Here is a 25,811-nt window from a genome sequence, read left to right as displayed (position 1 = left end):
TGTGACAGATAAGAAATAATGCATTTTTTATTATTTTATTTTACAATCGTGCTCTGAATGAAGGCATGCCTTTACTTTTTCCCCCAGACTAAAAAAGAATATTGCTTAGAAGCCCCAAACTGGAAGACCTACAGCCCAGAACAAATCCACGTTGTGTTGTCATAACAACAAACAATGAATGGAAACGCAAATTCTGCTGCTCCCCCCCCCCTTCGTTTTTTGTGATGGGAAGGCTGCGGAAAATGGAGAAATATGCTCTACAGAGATTGGGCTGGTTAGACTAGTGTGGCGATAATAGGCGTTGGTGGAATGCCTGGCGGGATAAAGAGGGTGATTTATGGGGCACCTAAAGCAAGAATTACATACGTTTAGAGGAAAAACTACCCAGCTACTTCAGTGCACTGGGTGAGCAGCAAGCTGGCTTGCTTTGAAACAGAATTAAGAATGTTTAGGCAAGGTTTCTGTCACCTGAATTTTTATTTTTAAGTTTTTTAGGTCAAGCGTCATAGTTTAGTTCAGGCTTCTTTTCCAGGCATGTTTCTATAGTGTCACAAAATCCAGGGCTAGCACAACATTATTTTGATGCCCTCACTCCCAACACACACACACACACAAATAAACATTCCACATATAGTTGATCACATACAGGAGCAGCCAAGTCTGACACCACTGAAAACAGACCAGCATTTTCCACCTTGATTGTGTTGGTTTTAGTAATTTGGTTAAAGAATAAAAGGAGAAATCCCTGAGTGCCCAGAACCAGGTTTGTGGTAAGTAATCTTTGGTGAGAAAACCCTATCGGGGATTTAAAAATCAGAAAACTGCAGCAAAGGAAGGTGTGGAATTGCAGGCTGTTAGACCTTTAAAATACCCCCTTATAAGTTTCTGCCAAAGCTTCCCACTTCTCCTAGTGTAGGAAAAGTCCACATGCTTTGTAAGCTAAGAATCATTTCCTCACAAGAGATCAGAGTCGTGTGATTTCCCACACAATCTAAAGCAAACTTGGTTCCTTGTCCTGGACACAAAACTCCGCCATTAACCAGACTGCACACTTCACGTTTTGCAACGCAGTTTCAGGTATTATTATTTTTTTTGCATATAATTTACATGCATTTAGTTAAAGCGCAAAACATAAATCTACAAAGCAAACTAGCAATTGAGTATGTGGGAAACTGACATGGAATGGATATAGATGGCTTTGTCAATCCTTAAGACTGGTTAGTGCCATAGAAACCACAAGTTGCAAAACCTGTCAGAAAAGCCTATTACTGCTGATATACTGAATGCTTTGCTTCCAAGTCTCCCATTTGATCTCATTTTTTTCTGACTGCAGCTAAGGGCAGGAAGCTATGCATTTTTTTTTAAATGTGCAATCCCCAGTATACTTTCGGCACTAGCATTAAAATGCTTTCCAATTATGATGACGTTGCAATGCCTTGATATCTAGGGCAAAAGCTTCATGCTCCTTTTATAATGGTGCCACGTGCTATATTAAATGGGGCGGGGTGGGAAATAGCTATTAGGATGTGAGATATGTTATCACAAGATTGCACTGATGCACTAGCAGATCATTTTTGTCAGCAATATAAACTTTATAAACATCACTTGCTTAAGTGCTGCCCTCTAATACCACCGTAATGTAATTTGTCGAGGCGGATGTTTGTGGCAAAGCTGGATTTTGCTGTGATGGCGCTGCCTTTGATATCAAAATCCTGTTGAATGTCGCTGGAGAGCTGTGCCTTGATATGGCATCAAATAAAAGTCCAAGGTCCCCAAGAAGGATTTAACAGCGAAGTTGACTGCTTCAACTTGAAGGATTATACATTTCCTCTCTCTCTCCTTTTTTTCTCTGTTTTTTTTCCCCCTGGATGCATGTGCATGTATAATTGTGGGACATCTGAGTCTGTACTGTGGGGTATCCCTGAACTACTTACTGCCTTTTTGGTTGCTTCCTTGCACGGTTTACTCCTTATTGCAGAGGTTTCCAAACTTTTTGAGTCCTTGGCTCCCTTGACCAACTACAGTGGTACCTCGGGTTACAGACGCTTCAGGTTACAGATGCTTCAGGTTACAGACTCTGCTACGCCAGAAATAGTACCTCAGGTTAAGAACTTTGCTTCAGGATGAGAACAGAAATTGTTTGGCGGCAGCTGGAGGCCCCATTAGCTAAAGTGGTGTCTCAGGTTAAGAACAGTTTCAGGTTAAGAATGGACCTCCAGAACGAATTAAGTTCTTAACCCGAGGTACCACTGTACATTCTTTCTGCGGCACCCCTGTGAGGCTTGGGAGCCCAGTTATGTCACCCCTTGCCTGCAGAGCTGGCAGCCCCTTACCCCTTTTTGAACATCCTCCCTTGTGGAGATTTCCCTTCACACACCCTCCAAGATTTCTCCGATGAATTCCTCCCTCATCCCTATGCTAGATGCACCTCTGTGAGCCACCCTTGGCTAGCCACACCAATGGTTCATTATCATTACTCACATTGCTACTGAGAAATCCTCAAGTGTTGTCAGAGCCTCAGAGCTGCAGGTGCACGTTTATTAATTTATATTTTAAAAAAATAACAGTTTGATAATGCAGTGGCTGAAGTCTTCATCCCTAATCCTTTGTTTGCCCTTGTTCTGTATCAATCACTGCAGTGAGTGGGAACGCCATTGGTTTGATTAATGTGGAGGCATTCCTGTGAACAAGGTAAAACAATGCGGATGCCTGCCAGATTCTCCAGTTGTCGCTCCAATTTGATTAATCTGGAAGGGCAGAGAGAGCAAAAGATAAGCTGAGAGCCTGACACTGTACAACAGGGTGAAATGGGGATAGAATCATAGAATTATAGAGTTGGAAGGGACACCAAGGGTTTTCTAGTTCAACCCCCTGCAATGCAGGCTTCTCAAGCAAAGCATCTCAATTTTGCATGCAGTTTCAATATGAGAGCTGCCCACCACTGCCCCTCCATACTCCAAATCATGGCAAAATTAGCTGCAGGCAATGCAAAAGTCATGCAACGAGCTTCTGTTCCAAACATGGGTAGACCAACCTGGTGATATTATTTGGCAGCAGAAGTGATTTCCATTAAAAAAATAAATCCATCAAGCACTCCTTCCTGCAAGGCACTTCCAGATTGTACTCCAAAACCAAATGAAATTATGGTAGACTAACCATATATATAGGTCCCATCAGAAATAATTGAGTTGCAGTATATGGGAACCAACTTCCAAGCAGGAATGGGAGATAAGTGCAATTTGCCATTGTGCTGGATCATAACATAAACCAAGTGTGTTAAGATGGGGGTGTAACTAAAAAGAATTTACTCAGAGTAGACCTACTGAAAATAATAAACCGGTTAGTCCTGTGCATTAACTTCAGCGAGTCTGCTCTGAGTCGGGCTAGCATTGGTTACAAGCCATGTAATGTTCTACAAGTGTACACTCTCTGAGTCACAACAAATATACACTCTTTTGCGCAAACATTTGTATTTGTGTTCAGTTTAAGGTGTGAACAAGCTTGTTCTTGGGTCTGTTGGAAGACACCCTGGAAATTATTGCAGAGCTGAATAACAGTGGAATGGACTACTTTAGAAGGTGGCAGACTCTCCTTCATTGGATGTTTTTCAACAGAGGTTAGATGGCCATCTGTCAGGGATTCTTTAGCTGTGATTCCTGCATTAGATTACCCTTTGGGTCCTTTCCAACTCTACACTTCTATTTTTCTTTCATTGAAAGAAAGGGTCTATATCATGTGCGTTTGCGTGTATCTTGCAGAACTTCAGTATGTGCAATTAAAGAAGCACATCAAAACATCGAAAGATGTAAAATAAGGGCCCCCCTTATGATAAAGGCAGCCTGCATCCTTTCCAAACTGATACCATCTAGGGCACCATCTGTACGCCGTCTGGTGCTGCATGCTGTAAACCTGCCTGGTGTCCATGTAATACACCGTCCTGAGAAAATAAAATGTTGAAACTATCAGTGTTGTGTTACCACAGGAGAACAGTTGAAACTGGAGATTACAGCCATGTCCAAGAGGCATGCTGCTGTTGTTGTCATCCATCTGTCCCAAGAGACAATGGAGTGTGCCACTGGGGTGCAGTCAAGCTGCAGCACTGGAGTGACCTGCCTGGGGCACAGGAGTGCCAGCTTGGCTCCACAACTGTGGGTGCACTGCCCAGGGCTGTAGGTGCTATGTAGCGTGCATGGCTGTGGTGTCAAAATTTGTATGTGCTCAGCCCCTTCATGGGGAATTTTGTGGGCTTTGGGGAGCTGACACCTATGCTGGGGCACAAGCCTGGGCTATGTGAATGGAAGTTCTGGGCTGCCCAGATGACAAGACCTCCCTCTTGGCCTTGCTGGTGTGGTCCAAAGGAAAGCAGAGCAATACATTTGGCATAAGCTTGGCTGCAGGAGTTGCTGGAAGGGGTATAAAGATGGGTGGGGTATAAATAATAAATTTGTTGTTGTTGTTATCCAACCATCTTAGCAACTGTACTCCAGATTTGTATAGGGTTTACTGCTCAGCCTTTTCTTCTGCTGAAGATAGCCAACTGGCCTGCAAGGCAGTGGAAGTGTAGGACAAGAGTTGTCCTTCTCCTAGATAAGCTGCCTTCCCAGGTTGACAAGCCCCATCTGCCCCTCACTTCCCTCTACATCGTGTGCAGAAACCACCTTCTTGACTGTTAGACCCTGTTGGTCTCATCTGTTCAGTCTGCCAGAGCTTGTCTTCACATGCAGAGGTAGCCCCTAATTCTCTGAGGTTCTGAGACCCATCAGCTACCTTCACCTGGTTCAGCAGGCCAGTCAAAGCTGTTCCCAAGGTGTGGCTGATGCTGCATGCTGACAGTTCCTAGGAGCCGCAGTTGAGAACTGAGTGCAGGGTGGAGATCAAAAGTGGACAGACTACCCCAGAAGGAGCAGAGGTACTACCCCTCCCCTAACACCCCATGCACACCAAGAGACATATTAAAAAAGGGGGGGGGATGAATCCAAAAGTGGAATCTGAAGCAAAGTGTTCCAGTGTGGAGTGCTTCCGATAGCAGTGAAATCTTACACTGAGACAGACAATTTGTCCTTCTAGGTCAGTATTCTGCACAGACTGGCAGAGGTCCTCTGGAGTCTCAGTGAGAGAAGCATCGAAACCAGACTGGTCCAGTTGATAAATAACAGCAGGAGGAAGCTGCTCAGAGCTGTTTGAGGCTCAACCTGGGCTTGCTCAGGTGATGGAGTGAGACTCATAACGTAGGTGCTTCCAGGCACGCTGCGCATGAGGTGTGGTGAGGTGGTTGTCTCGAGATAGCAGGCTTCAAACAGCTCAGAGAAGTGGTATCGTTGTGCACCACCGTAACCATGCACCCTTGTGCCTACCACCGCCCACTCTTTGGGCTTTATTCACTCCTCAGGCTGCCTCCAGGCAGTAGTGGCAGAGGATAATATGGTGCAGGAAGGCATTTTTAGTTCTGCATTGAGCAGCAAGACAACACGAGCAGGCCCTGGATCAGGGGTCAGCAAACTTTTTCAGCAGGGGGCTGATCCACTGTCCCTGAGCCAGTGTGGTGTAGTGGTTAAGAGCGATAGACTCGTAATCTGGTGAACCGGGTTCGCGTCTCCGCTTCTCCACATGCAGCTGCTGGGTGACCTTGGGCTAGTCACACTTCTCTGAAGTCTCTCAGCCTCACTCACCTCACGGAGTGTTTGTTGTGGGGGAGGAAGGGAAAGGAGATTGTTAGCTGCTTTGAGACTCCTTAGGGTAGTGATAAAGCGGGATATCAAATCCAAACTCTTCTTCTTCTCTTCTTCCCTCAGACCTTGTGTGGGGCAGGACTATATTGGGGGGGGGGGTGAACGAATTCCTATGCCCCACAAATAACCCAGAGATGCATTTTAAATAAAAGGACACATTCTACTCGTGTAAAAACAGCTGATTCCCGGACCGTCCTCGGGCCGGATTTAGAAGGTGATTGGGCTAGATCCAGCCCCCAGGCCTTAGTTTGCCTCCCCATGCCCTGGGTGCTACTTGGAGCTGTCCAAGGTACTGCCTCCCTTGAATGATTGGTTTTAGGGAGCTTGACCCTGTTTGTTTGACCATATCTGGACCTTCCCTCTCCTTTGTATTAGCTTGACCTGCCGGACCATGTCCTCTCTTTGGACTTAATTTTGCTTCCTTAGATCCTGAATTGGGATGAATGGCATGGGACCTTGTATCCTTTAGCTTATGCTTGCACTTGAAACAACCTAGAACTGCTGAGAAGGATGGAAATGAATTCATATACCAATAAAGGGACAGAAAGGGTGGAATGAGGAGCATCTCTGGCCTTTGAATGTTTGTGAATATCCGGTGGTATTATAAAAGTGGTTTGGGAAGATGTGTGATATACCCCCTCCTTCTCCTTCTTTTTTTATTACTATTGACTAAAAAAAAAATCCTAAGGCTACACAGAAGGGATTCCTGCTTCTTCTGTGGTGCTGCACAGCTCTCTACCACATATTTGATCCAGGACCTTTAATAATTAAAATCCTCAGCCACAGTAGCTGAGGCCCCAGGAGAATGAAACGTTATTTGCTCTTGCCTCCAGCACAATGCAGAAGTTCAAAAACCCTATAGTTTACAGAGGACTGTATATAACCCAGATGCAATAAAACCAATCATAAAATTCAAAGCCAGCCTTATTAACTTGCACCTAATAAATTGTGCTATCTGTAAGGTGTGGTGCTTTGGGCTGAACGGCAGAAGAAGATGGTATTCTTCCTTTCCTTTTTCTTGCTTTTGCAAAGGGAGAGTCTCATTTTTTGTCACAACGGACCCCAATAAGTTGAAGGGTTTTGTTTGTTTTAAATAACCTAGGAGTTAAGAATTATTTGAGAGTGATCAGTGGGACCTGCGGGAAAATGTGTTGTGTTGTGTTGTGTGACACCCATAGCTCGCTATGACTCTGTGTCTTAGTTTCTTTCCCTGCCACACTATTCTTATTCCTTCCATCTCTTTTCCCTGCTGTTCTTATTTTTCCTTTCTCTCTTGTTCCTTTTGCTGGTGCTCAGTCTAGCATTTCTCACTGCCTCAAGTGTTTGTCTCTCCCTCCCTTTCCCTCCCCCCATCATAGTAAACATGATTGCATCAAGGTGGCTTTATTTTCTGTTTTTGAAGTGTGTAGCACTGCTTTCCTGACACACACATGTGGAAAACCACCAAAAAACCTCCTGATAAAAAGCATACATGCAATCTCACCGAGATTGCATTTTCTTTTCTTGCGGTGCTTTGCCAGTGCAAAACCACACACGTGTGCATCACTAAAAGGCAGCGCCTAAAGAATCACGAGAAAATAATGCATAATGATTCCACCCAGGTTCTTTGTTGCAGTGTTTTTATCGATATGCACACAAACACTGGTAACGTTGCCACAGTATGCCAATTTTTTTTTCTTTTTAAAAAGAAAAGACAAGGAAGGTTCAGTCTAAAAAAACCACAACAAGGTAGAATGACATTTTTCCCTGGTGAAAAAAGATCCACATGAAAGTTTCAGCACTCAGTTCCATTTCAAACCAGCCAAACACTACTCTAGTTTATCAGAACTAGAATCCAAGGTACATTACAGAGTAATTGCCACAGTACTGTAAATTCATGAAAAATAAAGAGTAAATATAGAAAAAGTTTGTTCATAAACATGCCACAAACACAGCCACACACTTACATAAACTCACCCCAACCCTCTTCTAGCAATTAGGTTTCAAAAGTCGTCTCCTTCCCCCATCATTTTTGCAGGCCTATTTCCCCCCTTTATATCTTTTTTTATTGTTTTTCTCATCAACAGTACATTCATAGCATGCGACATGGGATCAGTGGTACGGAATCTGCAGTTGCCATTGAAAAGGTGCATTCACCTTCCCTCATGGATCACGTACCCATGCATATGCAAAAATTCAGCTCGTGGGAGAACTTTCCATTGTGCCCAGCGTAATACTTCTTCCATGCATAAATGCAGTAGAAGGAGAAGGTGTTGCAGCCTGGGAGAGAAGGGTGATTTCATGGGATCATAGAATTGCAGCATTGGAAGGGACCCCAAGGTTCATCTAATCCAACCCCCTGCAATGCAGGAATCTTAACTAGATCATACATGACAGGCGGCCACCCAACCTCTGATTAAAAACATCCAAGGAAGGAAGATGGCAGGGAAGGTAACTCGCAGGTACCTCTGTGGCCATGGGCACTGTCCATGGTGGCCAATATTCTAAGCACTCTTTCGAAATTTATTTGCATTGTCCTTTAGAGAAGGGGCGCATGTTCTTTCCTGAGCCCTCCGCCGTGCAAAACCATAGAACAGCTGCTCAGCAAAGCAAACCTGGATGAAAACAGACATAAACAGAGACATTGATTTCTATGGAAACGCAAGTGGGGAAGAGATGGCAGAGAAGAGAGTGGGCTTTTGTTTTATCTCCTGCAAATGCCTCAAGGAGGTGTCAATATGCTTGGAAGACAGTGGCGTAGCGTGGGGGGTGCAAGGGGGGCAAGCCGCACCGGGCGCAACATCTGGGGGGGCGCGCTCGCTGCCTCCGGAGTCGCCGAAGAGCCTCGGGCGCAGGCTGTAGCAGAGCCGCATGTCTCGCGGAACCGACGAGCTGTGCGCGCGTCCGGGCTGAAGGCGCCCGGCAGGCAGCGGCTCTCAGCGCTCGCCGCGGAGGACGCGCCAGGCAGCCCCTCCTCACAGCCCCGCCTCCGCCGCTGCTGCTGCAGCTGCTGGGCCGTTGCATTTTCCTCGCCTCTCTGCCCCCCTCCTCCTCCGGGCAAGCGGCGTCGTTTGGGCGGCAGCGCCAGCGGCAACTCGCAGGTTAGGGGTTAGGGGGGGCGCAAATTACGTGCCTTGCCCTGGGTTAGGGGGCGCAAATTACTTGCGTTGCCCCGGGTGCTGACAACTCACGCTACGCCGCTGTTGGAAGAATCCGGCTTTTTCAGAGAAACACCGTCCCTCCAGTGGAACTTGCACACTGTTGGCTACAGCTCTTAGTTCCTTCAATTCACCTACCTCTTTTCCCTATGTGAAAGAAGAAGAAAGGGAAAGCTAGATGGTCAGTGGTACAGAAAACAAGTCGTAGGAGCCAGGAAACTGACTTTCCCCCGAATTAGTCCAGTGGTCCATCTAGATCAGTATTGTTTACATTGGCTCTCCTTGGCTCTCCAGGGCCTCAGATGGGAGATATTCCCAGCCCTACCTGGAAGAGGTGCAGGGAATGGACCTTCAGCATGCAAAGTAGATGCTCTACCACTGAATAAGGAAATGATGAAGAAGTGAGTAAGCCTTAAGAAGAGGAGATGAAAGGGGAGATCTAGCTCAAATGTCTGAAGCTTTGCCAGATGGGGGAGACAGCTTCTTTAACTTCAGAGAGTAGGACTAGACCTAACAGGTGGAAATTAACCAGAAAGCAGATTTGAGCTAAATATTAAAAAGTCTAATCTTGGGTGTCTTTCAGGGGGTGGGGGGACCTGTCAAAGATGCTGTTGCTACAATGTTCTTCCATTGACCAGGAGGATCAAATGACTAAGGGCCTTTCAAACTCTGTAATTCTATGGTATTGCATCACTGATATGCATATGGCCAAGCAAGGAATTTCCATGCAACTGATTCTTTTTCCATTGTGTTTTCTCAATACACATGTACATCAGTTACACAAAGGAGGACTGATATACAAGTGCACCGTGTTTGTGTAAAATGTCAAACACAGTTTTACATGATGCTGTATACAATTGCATCCAAATGGTTTTTCATGTGTGCAGAAGATTATTATTTTTTTACAAAACACAATGCACAGGCACCCCTGTAAAGCTCCACACAAAGGCAATATTGATTCCTCAGTAGCAGTTCTACATCTGATTCTACTGTGATGTTTAAAAACAAGAATCACAGCAAATGTTCGTAAAATATGTCGCTGTTTTGCAATTTGAGCTGGAATATACCCAAAGAGCAGACATTCTGAGTGGACCATGAATTTTCCTGTCCCTTCTGTCAGACTCCACTTAGCAGGTTTCAAAATCCACATGAGATGGATGAGATCAGGAGTTTAGCTGGGCCTATGGCCACCCACTATGTTTTCCATGACAGATCAGAGGTTTGGTCCTTGCTGTTTCCCGTATGCCCAGCTTTCTAACCACTGCAGCATGGGCAGGTTTCAGGCCAGTCAGATTTGCTTTGCTGGAATGCCACTAGGGGTGATGATGAACAGTTGACAGTAGTTGGCCAGCAACACCTCAGTTGATATTGTAGCTCCCCTGGGTTGCAGAATGGGTTGCAGGAGGGCAGATGAGCTCAATCAGCCCTCAAACTACCCTTGTGTACTTATTTGCAAAAGGAAAACAACCTTCTCAAGCTGGGGTGAATAATGCCACAAGATGGTGCCGACATTTTACTACTAATGGACTCTCAAGTGGCTGAACAGCCGTGGCAAGTCAGGGGCCAGTGTGCGTTTAGCTCCGGGAGACAAAGCTCGGAAATGTTTCTTAATTAACTTAACATCTGCCTGAGACTTTGCCTGTGCATTGTGATGATGCCGGGCCAGGCTATTAAAAAGCCGCCATTGTGGCTGCCTCTTCATAATAGTGTTTCTCAGGTCACCTGGGCCAAGGCGTGCGTCCCTTTCCGCACAATCTGGCCAGCTGGTAACCATGCTAATTAAAAGAGTCGCTGCTTGATTGTTGTGGGTAGCATCTTTTGTGAATTCTCTTCTCTCTCTCTCTCTCTCTCTCACACACACACACACACACGTCTTCCTCTTAGAAAGGCTGCTTGGCTGGGTGCCACATCTCTCTGAGACATTTGCTTCAGCTGAGTGCCACCTCTTCTGAGATGTGTGGTGGGGTACCTCAGGCCAGGGACCCAAACGCAGTTCTCCTGTCCTCTCTCTCCAGCCCTCAGGCTGTCCCTGCTCCACACTCTCTTTCAGTGTGTTTCTTCTAACAGGCTTGTGCTCTCTAAATGTGATGGTGTGCTTCTTTCTTGACAGGATGGAGAGAAGTAGGGATGGTGTGTGTGTGTGTGTGTGTGTGTGTGTGTGTGTGTGTGTGTGTGTGTGTGTGTGGTGTGTGTGGTGTGGTGTTTGTGTAAACCTCTGGCCTTTGCCTGACTGTTTTTAATTTTTAGACATTGTCCCTGGTGATGCCTCTGGCCATGGAGGCACAGTAGAACATAGGAGCCAACTCCGGGGGGCCATGGGTGCTTGGGCACCCACAATAATATAATTGAAGGGGCTGGGCACCAACAAAACTGCCTCCAAGAGAGAAGCAGTTCAGCCAGTGAGCAAGGCACCCTTTTCTAGGGAGTGGGGCTCGGGTGTGGAGGCAGAGTTTTGCCAGGCACCCACAATCCTGAGAGTGAGACGGTCCCTTGGAGCAGAGCCATTATGGCTGGTAGTCTTATCCTCCTCTGTGAACTTGTCCAATTCAAGTTGGCCATCGCTGCCTCCTGAGGAAACAAGTTCCCTGGTTGAGCTCTGTGCTGTGTGAAGAAGGGTTTTCTTTTATTAACCTGAGTGCCTACACATCCCTGTTTCATCTCACTCTACACTGCCATACCACTGAAGAGAGAGAGAAAGAATTTTTCCATAGCCTCCCACCCAGCACAGGTTAAGAAGCCCCCAAGCAGTCTTGCAATTCCTAATAGTAAAGCTAATGGATTCATTTATTCTGGCAACCTCTCTCTCTCTCTTTCTCTCTGCTGGAACATTATGAATCACTCCTTGGGATTGCTGAATGGCACAGAGTCTCTCTCCCCATCCCACCCCCCGCCACCCTCTCTTAATATATGGCTCCACAATCAGCCAGTTTTCATTGCCAACGAGACCCTGCTTTTATGGGATTATTTCTCATTTATTCAAAATATTTGCTGCGGATTCAATGACACAATCCCATCGATCTGATAGTTGACATGGTTACATAAGGATGTGTTTTGCAGGAGTGGGAGGGGAACTGTAATGCAAGGAGACCAAAAAGAAAAAAAGGGGGGGACTCTCTGTTGTCAGCCACAGTAATTTATTCTGCTGTATACAGAGCTCACATTCTCCACTGTAGTGCAGATCTGCCTTTGGAAAAAAACAAAATAAAAAACAAATCAGCTGCAGAGCTTCAGCCCAGACCAGGGCTATTTTGGTGTGCCAGCTGTAGCATCTCCTGCACATAGATAGACTATGGCAATTGTTATCCATGCTCCAGTAACATCTAGGATGGGTTTTGACTGGGATTTGTGGTAATATGTCTTGCTGATATTCAGAGTGCTCTGTTGGGTTCTGGTTTGAAGAGCCGACTTAAAACCCTACAAGGCTTATAACTGAGATATCTGATGGGGCTCTTCCTTTTGTGAAGTCCCTCCTAACTGAGATAAGGTGGATAACACCCAAAGAGCTTCCCACTACTGGTGTCTCATGTGTAGAATTCACTCCCGAGCGAGGCTCCCCTGATATTGCTACCCTTTTAAAATATGAATGTAAGAAGAGGCAGCGGGTGTCACGGGCGATCGAAGTCCCAGCTGGGGACATCAGGACCAGGGGCAAGATGGCGGGGTGGGAGCAGGAATGGGAGTCCAGAAGTCAGGAGTCAGGGAGCCAAGAGTCTAAGGGTCAGAGAGCAGGGAGTCAAGAAGCCAAGGGTCCGAGGGTCAGGAAGCAAGGAGTCACAACGTCAAGGATCCAAGGATCAAGAAGCAAGGAGTCAAGGAGCCAAACGCAGCAAGGCAGGAAGCGTGTTGCTGTGGCAAAGAGCCAAAGGGAAATGCTGACCTTATATCCCTTCCCAGCTCTTGCCACCAGGTGCTGTGAGTTACCAATCGGCCTCACCTGTGCGGCCGCGCCTTGCCTCTCCAGAACAAACTTAGGAAGGCCCCAATCCTGCAAAGTCCTATTGGTCACAGGGCCTGGCTTCTGCATGCACTCCTGACAGCGGGATCAGGCCAATGGCCCATCTAGTCCAGCCTCCTGTTCTCACAGCGGCCAATCAGATGCCTGTGGGAGCCCAACAAGCAGGACTTGAGGCCAACAGCACCCTCCCCCTCCTGTCCTTTCCAGCTACTGGTATTCAGAATCATTGCTGCCTCCAACCATGGAAGTGGTGCATAGCCATTATGGCTAGTAGCCATTGATAGTCCTGTCTAGTTCTCTTGTTCTCTTTTCAAGCCATCCACAATGGTGCCCCTCCTTGCCTCATGTGGGAGTGAGCTGCACAGTTTAACCGTACACTGTGTGATATCTAGGAGGCCTATCAACTACGAATTTGTGTCATCGTTTTTGGAAGCAGTTCAGACTTGAGGAATACCTTAATGCTATTGATAATACCATACAGTGGTACCACGGGTTAAGTACTTAATTCATTCCGGACGTCCGTTCTTAACCTGAAACTGTTCTTAACCTCAAGCACCACTTTAGCTAATGGGGCCTCCTGCTGCCACCACGTCGCCGGAGCACGATTTCTGTTCTCATCCTGAAGCAAAGTTCTTAACATGAGGTACTATTTCTGGGTTAGCAGAGTCTGTAACCTGAAGCGTATGTAACCTGAAGCGTATGTAACCCGACGTACCACTGTATTTTATACGATGATTCACCTTACCATTTTCACTTAAAATATGCACCTCTGCCTTATTTTTTTTAATAATATTTTTTATTAATTTTCAATAACTTCTATTTGTGTTGACACATTACATGATTTACAGAGCTACAAGTGAGGCACTCAAACTATATCCTTGTTCTTCCTGCATGTGGCAATTATTCTGTCCGTTGTGTTTCTTCCTGTCCTTGTAAGATGTTATGTCTCTCTTTTTACAGATGGGTAGCCGTGTTGGTCTGCCATAGTCAAAATAAAAAAAATCCTTCCTGTAGCACCTTAAAGACCAACTAAGTTAGTTCTTGGTATAAGCTTTCGTGTGCATGCACACTTCTTCAGATACAAGTGTATCTGAAGAAGTGTGCATGCACACGAAAGCTTATACCAAGAACTAACTTAGTTGGTCTTTAAGGTGCTACAGGAAGGATTTTTTTTATTTTGTCTCTCTTTTGTTGCTGTTCTCCATCATGCCTTGGGTGGAGCTGATATCACGTTGCTGTTTCAGAAATTTCTCCATTACTCCATCCTGTGCTTGGTTGTTTTGCAAAAATTAAAAAAAATATATATTTTAATTGCAGCTGTTGTTAAATTTGCTTTATTTATTTATTTATTTTTGAACCAATAATGGCATTACAAAATTCGGAGAAGTGAGAAAACCAAATTAGGACCATGCTGCTACCTGCATATTAGTCATGTCGGATGTAGGGAGAAGTGACTCCCCATTAGGGCATCTGATTGGCCGCTATGAGATGCTGGGTTAGATCTAGGCCTTTGGCCTAATCCAGCACGGCTCTTCTTCTGTTCTTAATCTGGGAACTGCAAAACAGCTTAGTATGCCAAAAAAATGCAAGCCAACCTGGAGTCTAGTATTAACCTAATCCTGTATCTTGCACCACATAAGTCTCAGGCTGGAAAAGGAGCGAGGATGGAAATCTCCCATAGAAGCTTTGCAATTATTTTCAGATCTTCCAATGCTTTGGTGTTGCTTTGTCTTCTTGGCAGCCAGATCCATTTCAAATCCAGGTTTTAGTAAAAGGAAAACCAGTGCGGTGTAGTGATTAGAGTGTCTGACCTGGGAGACCAGGGTTCAAATCTCCACTTAGCCATGCAGCTCACAGAGTCACCTTGGGCCAGTCACTGCCTCTCAGCCTTGGTTGTTGTGAGGATTAAACGATGAGCAGAACCGTGTTTGCTATCCTGAGTCCCTTGGAGGAAAAGATAGTGTTTTAATGTAATGTAAATACTGCCTTTCTGTAATGTTTTATCCATGTACGTTGGCAACCTCGGAACACAAAGGCAATGCAATATTGAAAAGCTGTGGTGAATTATGCATGTTATAGAAAACTAAGCAATGGTTCGACTGAACAGTCTGTTCCGCTTTTGAAACCAGCTAATTCTAACATCTGGTAAGAAATTTGGGTGAGGATTTCAGAGGTATCCTGGAGTTTAGAAATTTGCATAGCTGGTATAATGTGCTCTCTAGCTTCAGTGTATTCTCCAGAGGGCCACATTGTCTTATGGGCCACCTTCCAGGGGCCACTTTCCAGTTGTGGGAAGAACCAGATGCAAAAGTGAATGGAGCAATGGATGTGGCTCACTTTTGTAAGAAGGCTACATTTTAGGTGTGCAGTAGAAGACGGGTGGTGCTGTGGGTTAAACCACTGAGCCTAGGACTTGCCGATTAGAAGGTCGGCCGTTCGAATCCCCGCAACGGGGTGAGCTCCCGTTGCTCGGCCCTAGCTCCTGCCAACCTAGCAGTTCAAAAGCACATCAAAGTGCAAGTAGATAAATAGGTACCACTTTGGTGGGAAGGTAAATGGTGTTTCCGTGCGCTGCTCTGGTTCGCCAGAAGCGGCTTAGTCATGCTGGCCACATGACCCGGAAGCTGTACATCGGCTCCCTCGGCCAATAAAGCGAGATGAGCACCGCAACCCTAGAGTCGGTCACGACTGGACCTAATGGTCAGGGGTCCCTTTACCTTTACCTAGAGGACGATACACACAAACACATTCACCTCTCCATGCTCCATCCAGCCATTGCCATAATTTGAGGACATGTTCCAGGCAGATAAAAGCATTTGAGCAGAACTTGGGAGATAGATGATAGATAGATAGATAGATAGATAGATAGATAGATAGATAGATAGATAGATATAGATAGAATCCCCATGGCCAATTAGAGAGGTTGGGGAGGGGGAATATTCAGCCCCTAGGCCTGATAATTCCCCAACCTTGGTTTACAAGAACAGTTCTGTTGTTATTCAAAAGACACCAGTCTGGCTCATTTTATTTTTAATTTTTTTTGCTTTTGTTTTGAACTAAGACCCAAGTCTGGAGGAAAATCCTTTCTGGGCTAACCACATTATAATTGAAGCTCTGTGGTTCAGGTTTCCCTGCCTCTTTAATGGGTTCTTAAGCATTTTGTGTTTTACTCAAGTAGGTTTCAGGCATAAATTATGAATTTCCTGGTGAACCATTAACTGCTCTGCATCTTTTACCAGTCAACATGTTGGCTATTTAAAGAGAATTTTAAAACAAGACAAAAACAAAAAAAGGAGGTTCTCTGGTAAACATTAGACTGGTTGGTGGTGTAAATGTTACAGGTTTTAGTTATCCACTCTCTCATGGGTGGTGTTCTCATCTCCCCCCCCCCCCCCAGTATTGACAAATAATAATTCCGGCAGCAGTTAAGAGACGCTGCATGCATTCCCTGTCCTCTATTAGTACAGTTTAGTTAACATATCTGAATAGTAAAATAGTAGAATTTGTGTGATTTTGAGAGAAAATACTTCACCCAAAAGCATTTTAGAATATGCATTCAAGAGCAAACTTTTGTGCCTTTTAAAAAGTGGATTAATGAAGAAGCTGGACAAAATGGAATAATGATTCCATTTGCACATCCCAAAGTGGCATGGGCTACAAATAGACTGATCTGTCCATTCCTTTTTCAATCAAACATATTACATACAAAATGTAGGGAAGGGCGTCATTCCACTAGCACCCCTCCGTACTGGGTTATTAGACTACCAACCCCAAGGCAAGATTCCTTCCAGACCCTAAACCTCACTCTCTGCAGGAGCATGAACTCTCCGGCACTTTAGCATTGCTGCTCCCGTGCTTGAAAGGAAAAGCTCACAGGTTTCCCGTGCCCCTCAAGTGATGGGGGATAAGGCAGTTGTCAGGGTAACCATAGGTATTTATTTCAAGATGAGCTGCGCAGACAGAAGGGTGAAATTCTGAGTCACGGCACTTGCCTGGAGAGGTAAGATGCCGCTTGAAAGAGCCAGTCGCTTGTTATGTGCCAAAGAGGCTCCCTATATGGCATGAAATGGTAAGCTGTGAAAAAGGGGGAAAGAGGGAGCTCTGTCATTTCTACCCAATGGGCTTTTAAAAAACCTCTGCTGTGCAATCAGTGTCACTCTATTTCAACAAATAGGGGACTCAGTGTTAGAAACTGAAATATGAAAGCTAGGAGCTAAATGGCACCTTAAACCTAGGTTACGAGCGCAACAATGGAATGCCTAGGCACACTTTTTTTATAGGAAGAATACAAAGCTGAAAATGAATGAACTGCAGCTAAAATATTATGCTCATTTTTCAAATGGTCTAGTCCTTCCCCTGCCCACCCCCCTAATATTCTTCAGAGGGTCTCTTCTCCAGTCTTCAGAGAGTAGCTGAAGGTTGGGAGGCAGAAAAAGGCCCTCCTTTCCTCCCACTCTGCAGTTTTAATCTGAAATCTTAGGCGCAGTACTGCGCCCAGAGCTCAGAAACTGCTCGCGCTAATGAAATTCCCTGCAGCAAAATGCGCCTAGAACAATGGGAGTTTTTAACGCTGCTTCCAAGTCCTGAAGGGATTGGTGTGAATGGTATGTTACTCTGGTGGAATGGTGGGGCAGAGGAAGTATTAGCCCCATGGCATGCTGGACTGGTCAAGAAGGAGTTAAATCAGCATGACACATTCCTTCTGACAGCATGGAGATCTGAAGGGGTTCCAGTACCATAACGTTTTGCAATTATTGCATCATAGAACTGTAAGACTTGAGAATTCCATTAGCGCTCATCACATTGTACTGCTGGTTCCCATCTTGTAAAGCCTGTAGATTCTTTACATGTGTGTTGCCGCCTGCCCTGTGTTTGATTATTCCTACTTACCTGCAAACCTTTAGATATCACTCATTTCATTAATTCCGGCCCATTTCAGCATTCTGTCAAGATCATCTTCAATCCTGCTTCTGTCCTCTCTAAGAGTTTAGCTACCACACCTGGAATGGTGCTATAAATAGGTTAAGCAACACTATGGCGGAACCAATGGATTCAAAATACAAGGAGATTCTGACTAAACATCAGGAAGAACTTCTCTCTTTTTTTGGTTAAATGTTTTATTGAGCATTTTCAACATAAGATACAGTGGTGCCTCGCAAGACGAAAATAATCCATTCCGCGAGTCTCTTCGTCTTGCGGTTTTTCGTCTTGCGAAGCACGGCTATTAGCGGCTTAGCGGCTATTAACGGCTTAGCGGCTTTAAGAGAAAGGAAACAAACTCGCAAGAACTCACAAGACGTTTCGTCTTGCGAAGCAAGCCCATAGGGAAATTCATCTTGCGGAAAGACTCAAAAAAACAGAAAACTCTTTCGTCTTGCGCGTTTTTCGTCTTGCGAGGCATTCGTCTTGCGAGGTACCACTGTACAACAAAAGCCAAAGTAACCAGAAAAAGAAAAAGATGCGGAAAAGCCAAAATAAGAGGGGGGGGGGAGAGGCAACAGAAAGAAGAAGAAATAGATATAAAAACCCTCTATCACAATTGTATCATATATTTTATCCATATTCAGAAAAGTAGACCTTCCCAGCTCTCAGCTGGGAACTTCTGTTTCTTCCCCATATCTCCCACTCTGGGGAAACTTTTCTGGAAGAGCTTTCTGATGGGAAGAGCTGTTTGACAGTGGAATGGACTTGGAAGGTTATGGACTCTCCTTTGTTAGGGGCTTTTATACAGAGGACAAGAATGGATGGCCATCTTTCGGGGATTCTACAGCTGTGATTCCTGAATTGCAAGGAGTTGCTGACCCTTGGGATCCCTTCCATCTATGATTCTATGAACCCAGAGGTATCTCATTCCGCCACAGTTCCCTAAGGCCATGGGAAGCCATTGATTAGCACTCTTTGGATAGGTCACACCTGACTGGCGCCATCTAGCTAGTACCGTATTTTTCGCTCTATAAGACGCACTTTTCCCCCTCCAAAAATTAAGGGGAAATGTGTGTACGTCTTATGGAGCAAATGCAGGCTCCATGGCTCCCGCCATGCTCCGGAGGCTTCGTATTGCTTTCGCTGAAGCCAAGAGAGCGAGAGGGATTGGTGCGCACTGATCCCTCTTGCTCTCCTGGCTTTGCTTTGCTGGAGAGGTGCTGTGCAGCTTTCCCTCTCTGCGCAACGCCCCTTCAGCGAAGCGGGAGGAGAAATGGAAGGGGCTCCGTTTCTCCTGCCACTTCGCTGAAGGGGTGCTGTGCAGAGAGGGAGAGATATTTTCTTCTTGTTCTCACCCTCTAAAACTAGGTGCGTCCTATGGTTGGGTGCGTCCTATAGAGCGAAAAATACCGTATTTTACCAGTGTGGCAACAAAAATATAACAGGGAATCTTGTTGAAATTGGGAGTCTTTCCCAGCCCCCCACCCCCACAGGGATGCCAGTACAGGAAAGCTTGCATGCAATTATTTTCTACTCATAGTAGACCCATTAACAGTTATCAATATGACTAATTCAGGTCTGTTAAGGTCAGTGCTCTACTCTTCCTAGAACTTCATTGGATGCAGTTCAAAGCATATGCTCTGCTTTTGAGGTATGGGCCTTAGACTGAGTCAGACCATTGGTTTGTCTGCCTCAGTATTGTCTACATGGACTGGCAGTGACTCTCCTGGGTTCCCGGCTCCCATGTCTCTCCCAGGCCTTCCTGGAGATGTCTGGGATTGAACGTGGGACGTTCTGCATGCAAATATTACCAAGCTAGGGCCATTTCTCAAAGAGTCCGTCTCTCCTCCAGTTAGACCCCATGCAAACATGGAGGAATAATTAGCTACCTGTGAGGAACACTGGATGATAAGGGGTGAGGGGAGAGCAGAGGCTGTTGCAAAGACACAACACCTTGTGGGTGCTTTGGGAACCCTTAATTATTTAATTGCTTCTGTTTCTTGTCAGGCTTCTGCAACTCTCTTGCGGCATGCTGGCATTTCCCATGAGAATGACTGCAATATATAGAGAGAGGGAGAACACTCTGGCAGACTTTGAACATGACGACTTGGATATCTTTTGGACACGCTCTAGTTCCAACATCCATTTATCTCTCCCAGTGATTGCATGGAATTTTATGAGCTGTGTTATTTGCGAGGTCTGATAAGGTTAGCACAGCAGCCCTTCGGAGGTCTTCATTTCCTTCCAGGCTGCGAAACTGTATTCCTTACAGTGTTTCTCAACCTGTGGGTCCCCCAGATGTTGGACTATAACTCCCATCATCCCTGAACTCTGGCCTTGCTAGCTAGGGGTGATGGGAGTTGTGGTTCAACAACATTTGGGGACGCACAGGTTGAGGAAGGAAGGAGGGAGGGAGGGAGGGAGGGAGGGAGGGAGGGAAGGAAGGAAGGAAGGAAGGAAGGAAGGAAGGAAGGAAGGAAGGAAGGAAGGTAGGTAGGTGAATCCTAACAGATCCACAACAGGCTGGATTTAAAACACAATTAATTTTAGACACAATTAACTTGCTGATAAGGGCCAATCATCCAACATCTGTCAAATGAAGGTGCAAAGCTGTTGGCAAAGGTGTGCACATATCATTTTTGATGTCTAAGCAGAGGCTGGGCATCACTCTGTTGGGGACACTCTAGCTCAGCATTTCCTGCATTAAGCAGCCATGGAACAAGATGACCTTCAAGGCACACACACACACACACACACACACACACACACACAGACACACACACACACCATCTCTATGTTTCTGCCATTTTCTTCTAATCGGCAGCAACTTTAGGTGCTGAAAAGTGAAATGAAATACAAAAACTTTTAAAAGGGGGAGGAATTGGAAAGTTTGTAGTTTTGGGCAGGGTGGGGGCATACGCATCATAAGTATTCTGCAAGGGTCAGTTCTGATTGGTTTGTATATTACTGTATTTTTTGCTCTATAAGTCTCACTTTTTCCCTTCTAAAAAGTAAGGGGAAATGTGTGTGTGTCTTATGGAGCGAATGCAGGCTGCGCAGCTATCAGAGAAGCCAGAACAGCAAGAGGGATTGCTGGTTTCACTGCGCAGCGATCCCTCTTGGTGTTCCGGCTTCTGAGATTCAGAAGATTTTTTTTCTTGTTTTCCTCCTCCAAAAACTAGGTACGTCTTGTGGTCTGGTGCGTCTTATAGAGCGAAAAATACAGTATTTCCCTTTTCTTTCTGTGTGCGTAATGATCCCATTGCCTAGTACCATTGTTACTCCAAGGAAGCCTTAGGCAACTCACAAATCACCCTGGTCAGGGACGAGACCTTTTTATTAGGGATGGGTGAATGTGTTGATTTTGGGGTCACTTTTTCCACTCAGGTTCAGTTCTCCACAGTCCTACATGAGTTTGATGTATCTAATTTAAAACATCTTACTCAAGGGCATAGCTTACTATGAAGCAAGATGGATGCGTTGTCTAACTCTGCACTCCCTATAGAGGTTTACAGATCTCTAAAAATAGCATTTTATCTCATGGCAAGAAAAACCCCATACATGGTTCTTAACAGGGGACATGACAGGGAATGCACTGAGGACAAAGAGGAACCCTAAAGCAGGGGATGTGCTTTCAACAGATGGGAAAGTCTCTCTGACATCCTTAGCAATGATGAAGTAAATCTGGTGCTTGGAGGACCTAAAAGCCATAAGACAGGAAAGTTAACATCTGGCACACAGGACGGTGCTGATCTTGCAGATCAATTATCACTAATGAGAAAAGCATTCGTAAATGACTCCAATGCTGCTCCTGCCCTATAAACCACTCTTTAAGGGATCTTTACACAGAAGTGAGAGATGGCACCAAAATGGCTAATGAGGCCCTAGATCCCAGCCTAAAACAGCAACCTCGGGTTGATGGAGTAAAATGGCAGTTTGTGACTTGAGAATCCATGTGGATGAGCAGGAAAATTAGGCACGGAGGGCGATCATTCACTTTAGAGGGGTCCTTCCCTTAGCAGGAAACCTGGTGAGATTTTAATATGACAGAATAGATCATGATCAGTCCCCCCCCGCCTCTGATATAGAGCGTGTTTTAAGAGTCCTGGGTCCCAGGACACAAAGTGGCAGGAATAACACATTTCTCATAACTGAGTTCTCCACCTCAGTAAAAGAAAACATATACATTGCCCTTTGCAACCTCCAGACCATCAGCTATAACAACACTTCTGTGAGGACTTATGTCCAGAAATGTTAGGTAAGGATATGGTTTTATGTCTAGTGGTAGTGGTCAGATTGGAGCTAGCACAACAGAAGGCCCTCAGAGCTGAATCTTGGCGTTTGAGCTGAACAATAAGGGTGGAGATGCTCCTTCAGGTATACTGGGCTAAGGCCATTTAGAGCTTTAAAGGTCAGCACCAACACTTTGAAATGTGCTCGGAATTGTAATAGTAGCCAGTGTAGATCCTTTAGGACGAGTGTTATATGGTCAGTCGCCAGTCTAACTGCCACTTTCTGGATTAGTTGTAGTAATCAAAGGTAGCCCCACGTAGAGCACATTGCAGTAGTCCAAGCGGGAGATAACCAGAGCATGCACAACTCTGGTGAGACAGTATGCGGGCAGGTAGGGTCTCAGCCTGCATACCAGATGGAGCTGGTAGACAGCTGCCCTGGACACAGAATTAACCTCTGTCTCCATGGACAGCTGTGAGTCCCAAATGACCCCCAGGCTGTGCACCTGTTATTTCGGTTACCTCATTCAGGACCAGGGAATCCCCCACACCCGCCTGCCTCCTGTCCCCCCAAAACAGTCAGGATTCAACCTCAATCTGTTAACCGCCATCCATCCTCCAGCAATTATGTGATTACATATTGTAAACTGTATGTGATCCTTGTATAGGAAGGGCAGTACAATAATACCACGGTTTACAAACTTAATCCGTTCTGGAAGTCCATTCTTAAACTGAAACTGTTCTTAAACTGAGGCGCGCTTTCCCTAATGAGGCCTTCGGCTGCCAGTGCCCTGTTCGGCTTCTGTTCTTAGACTGAGGTAAAGATCGCAAACCAGGACACTACTTCTGGTTTTGCGGAGTTCGTAAACCGAATAGTTCATAAACAGGGCTGTTCTTAAACCAAGGTACCACTGTATCGAAATTTAATAAGTATAAAGAAATATATATATATATATATATATATATGCAGGTTTTGGTGTCTTCGGGTGTCTTCCCGTGTAAGCACCAGCCTGAAGATGACGAGTGAGACCTCGTCGAAACGTCGCCTAGACACCCCAACTCTTACACGGGAAGACACCCGAAGACACCAAAACCTACATTCCTGTACCCGTGAAAATCTACGAAAGCATATATATATATATATATATATATATATATATATATATATATATATATATATATATATTCATTCTAGTGACCAAATGTCCTCATGAAGAATCTAGCTAATACACCCTCCATCCTAGGCTGGCTGTTCCATCTGTAAGCACATCTGACTTTTATGTAGACAGGAGACCATCTGGGAACTGCATGAAAGCTTTCCCAAGCCCTCCAGTGCAGAGAGCAGCATTGCTGCACCATAAATAAAATAGTCAATTATATTCTAAATCAGTTACTTTACCTTTCATCCCTGAGGACACACAAGCAAAATGCCCCCCTAAAAACATGCCCTTAACTATCCACCAAACGTAGAGAAGCTTGCTCTACCCTGTTGTTTATCTGACAGTACAAGCCAAGCATGTCTACACAGAAGTAATCCCTGTGGAATTCAATAGGGGTTACTCCCAGAACACTCTCCCCTGCCACCCCCCCACCCCCCAAGCTTGTCAATCGCCATAACAATGATATCAATTCATCCATTTTTTCCCCAAAGCCACCAATAATCATGCGAACTCTGAACACTGAGGCTGTAATCCTGTGCATATTTACCTGGGAGTAAGCCTCTCTGAAAGCAGAAAGCTGTAAATTCCAGAAAACCACCTTTGATTTTTTTTTAAGTGTGCTTTATATAACTACTAACATTTAATTGCTAACTGAGTCCACCAGTTAAATGGCCTTAATCAGCTAAAATAATAATAATAATGAATCAGCTACCAGCACAAAAGTAGCACATTTTTTTATGAATGAAAAAAACACCATAATTTGTTTTGCTTTAAATCATGCAGCTGTTACCTTCCGAGCCTTTGGATTTTTTACGCATGAGAGGAAAAGTGAATAATACCATACACACAAATGCCCTGAAGCTTTGAATGGTGAATTATGAAGTCATTAACATTTGCAAAATAAACATAATAGGCTTGTACAAGCCTTATGACACATTGCACAGGGATGGGAGAGGAACTCAGAATTATTTGAGCCAGCCACATTAAAAGAGCTGGATAGAAAAGAGCTGCAACGATAATGGGAAGCAATGGCCGTGCTGTAGCCTCCAGAAACAGGTTCTGACTTTTTCTCATTTTGTGTGCTGTGTCCATTTGACGCTTTCCAGCTCTCTTGCAAAACAAAGAAACACAAAACACAGATCAGCAGCCTGGGCTTTGCATCCGACTAAGTTTACTTGGAGTAGACACACTGCAATTAATGGACCCAAGTTAGTCATGTCCATTAATTTCAGTGTGTCTACTCTGAGTCAGACTAAGGTTGAATGAAACCCATGGAGACTTACTTATGTCCTCCTCAGAGTAGATATATTGAAATTAATGGACATTACTAAGGTAGGTCAATGAGTCCAGGGCCGGATTTAGGTTTGATGAGGCCCTAAGCTACTGAAGGTAATGGGGCCCTTTATATGTCCAGCTGTCCTTTGTCAACAACAAATTATCACTGTTTTTTGTGTTCAGTATATGTTATATTGTAGTTTATGGACCTAATAGGTATCTAAAGCCATTTGCACATGTTGCCATGCAACCAGTCCATGCAGAATGTAGGCACCCTATATATAGAAATGAGCAAACCAGTGATATTTTAGGGAGCAGGCTAGCAGGCGGGGGCCATTACGTACATCATAGGAGCCTACACAACACAAGACACTGTTGCTGTATGTAGGTTTTATTTTATTTGTTTTTTATCTTATATTTCAGAAATGTACATCCAGTGGGTTTTTTTCCTTTAATTTTTTTGGAGGCCCCTAAGAGAGTGGGGCCCTAAGTTATAGCTTGTTTAGCTTATATGTAAATCTGGCACTGAATGAGTCTACCTCTGAAGTGAGATGAGCACTGCACCCCATAGTCGTCTTTGACTGGACTTAACCGTCCAGGGGTCCTTTACTTTTACCTGCTTCCAAATACAGTAGTACCTCGGGTTAAGAACTTAATTCATTCCGGAGGTCCGTTCTTAACATGAAACTGTTCTTAACCTGAAGCACCACTTTAGCTAATGGGGCCTCCAGCTGCTGCTGTGCCGCCGGAGCGTGATTTCTGTTATCATCTTGAAGCAAAGTTCTTAACCCAAGGTACTATTTCTGGGTTAGCAGAGTCTGTAACCTGAAGCGTCTGTAACCCGAGGTACCACTGTAGTGCTACTATTGCAGACCACCATTGGTGTGAATTGCTCTTATCACCAGAGAAGCTGAATGGAGAGGAGCAGTCTCTGATTGACATCGGACATAAACCTGCCAAGTATGACCCTTCCCTGAACACTAGTGTCAGACTAGAACCTGGAGACCAAGGTTCAAATCCCCACTCAGTCCTGAGACTCGCCGGGTCACTTTGGGCCAGTTATTGCCTCTCAGCCTAGCCTACCCCACAGGGTTGTTGTGAGGATTAAATGAGGAGGCGTACCATGTGTGGCCCCAGGAGCTCCTTGGAGAAAATGATGGGATATAAATGCAAAGGTGGGGGGGGAATGGAAAACAAGTTGTCTTTAAACACACTCCCCTTACTTCTCTGTTACTCATTGATGCTCAGACTAGGGAGGAAGAAATCTGTTTCAGCTTCTGCCTACCCCCCCCCCCCCCGATCTAATATTTGGCTCATCACATTTCTGCATCAGCTCCCAGGATCTTTTTTTAAAAAAAGGTTTGTGCAAAATTATGCCTGTGTGGCCTAGTATATGCATT

At 45.1% G+C, this 25,811-nt stretch overlaps 1 long non-coding RNA gene across 1 annotated transcript in view; it reads left to right on the top strand.

The window, feature by feature from the left end:
* LOC308591146 overlaps positions 1-25,811 on the top strand; it is an 88,208-nt gene that overhangs the window by 59,090 nt on the left and 3,307 nt on the right. The gene's annotated exons all lie outside the window — the stretch shown is intronic.

Source organism: Podarcis bocagei (assembly GCF_964188305.1).
Source record: "Podarcis bocagei genome assembly, chromosome: 7".
NCBI lineage: Eukaryota > Metazoa > Chordata > Lepidosauria > Squamata > Lacertidae > Podarcis > Podarcis bocagei.
The sequence above is the reverse complement of the archived record's forward strand: the minus strand, read 5'-3'. Positions and strand labels throughout refer to the sequence as shown.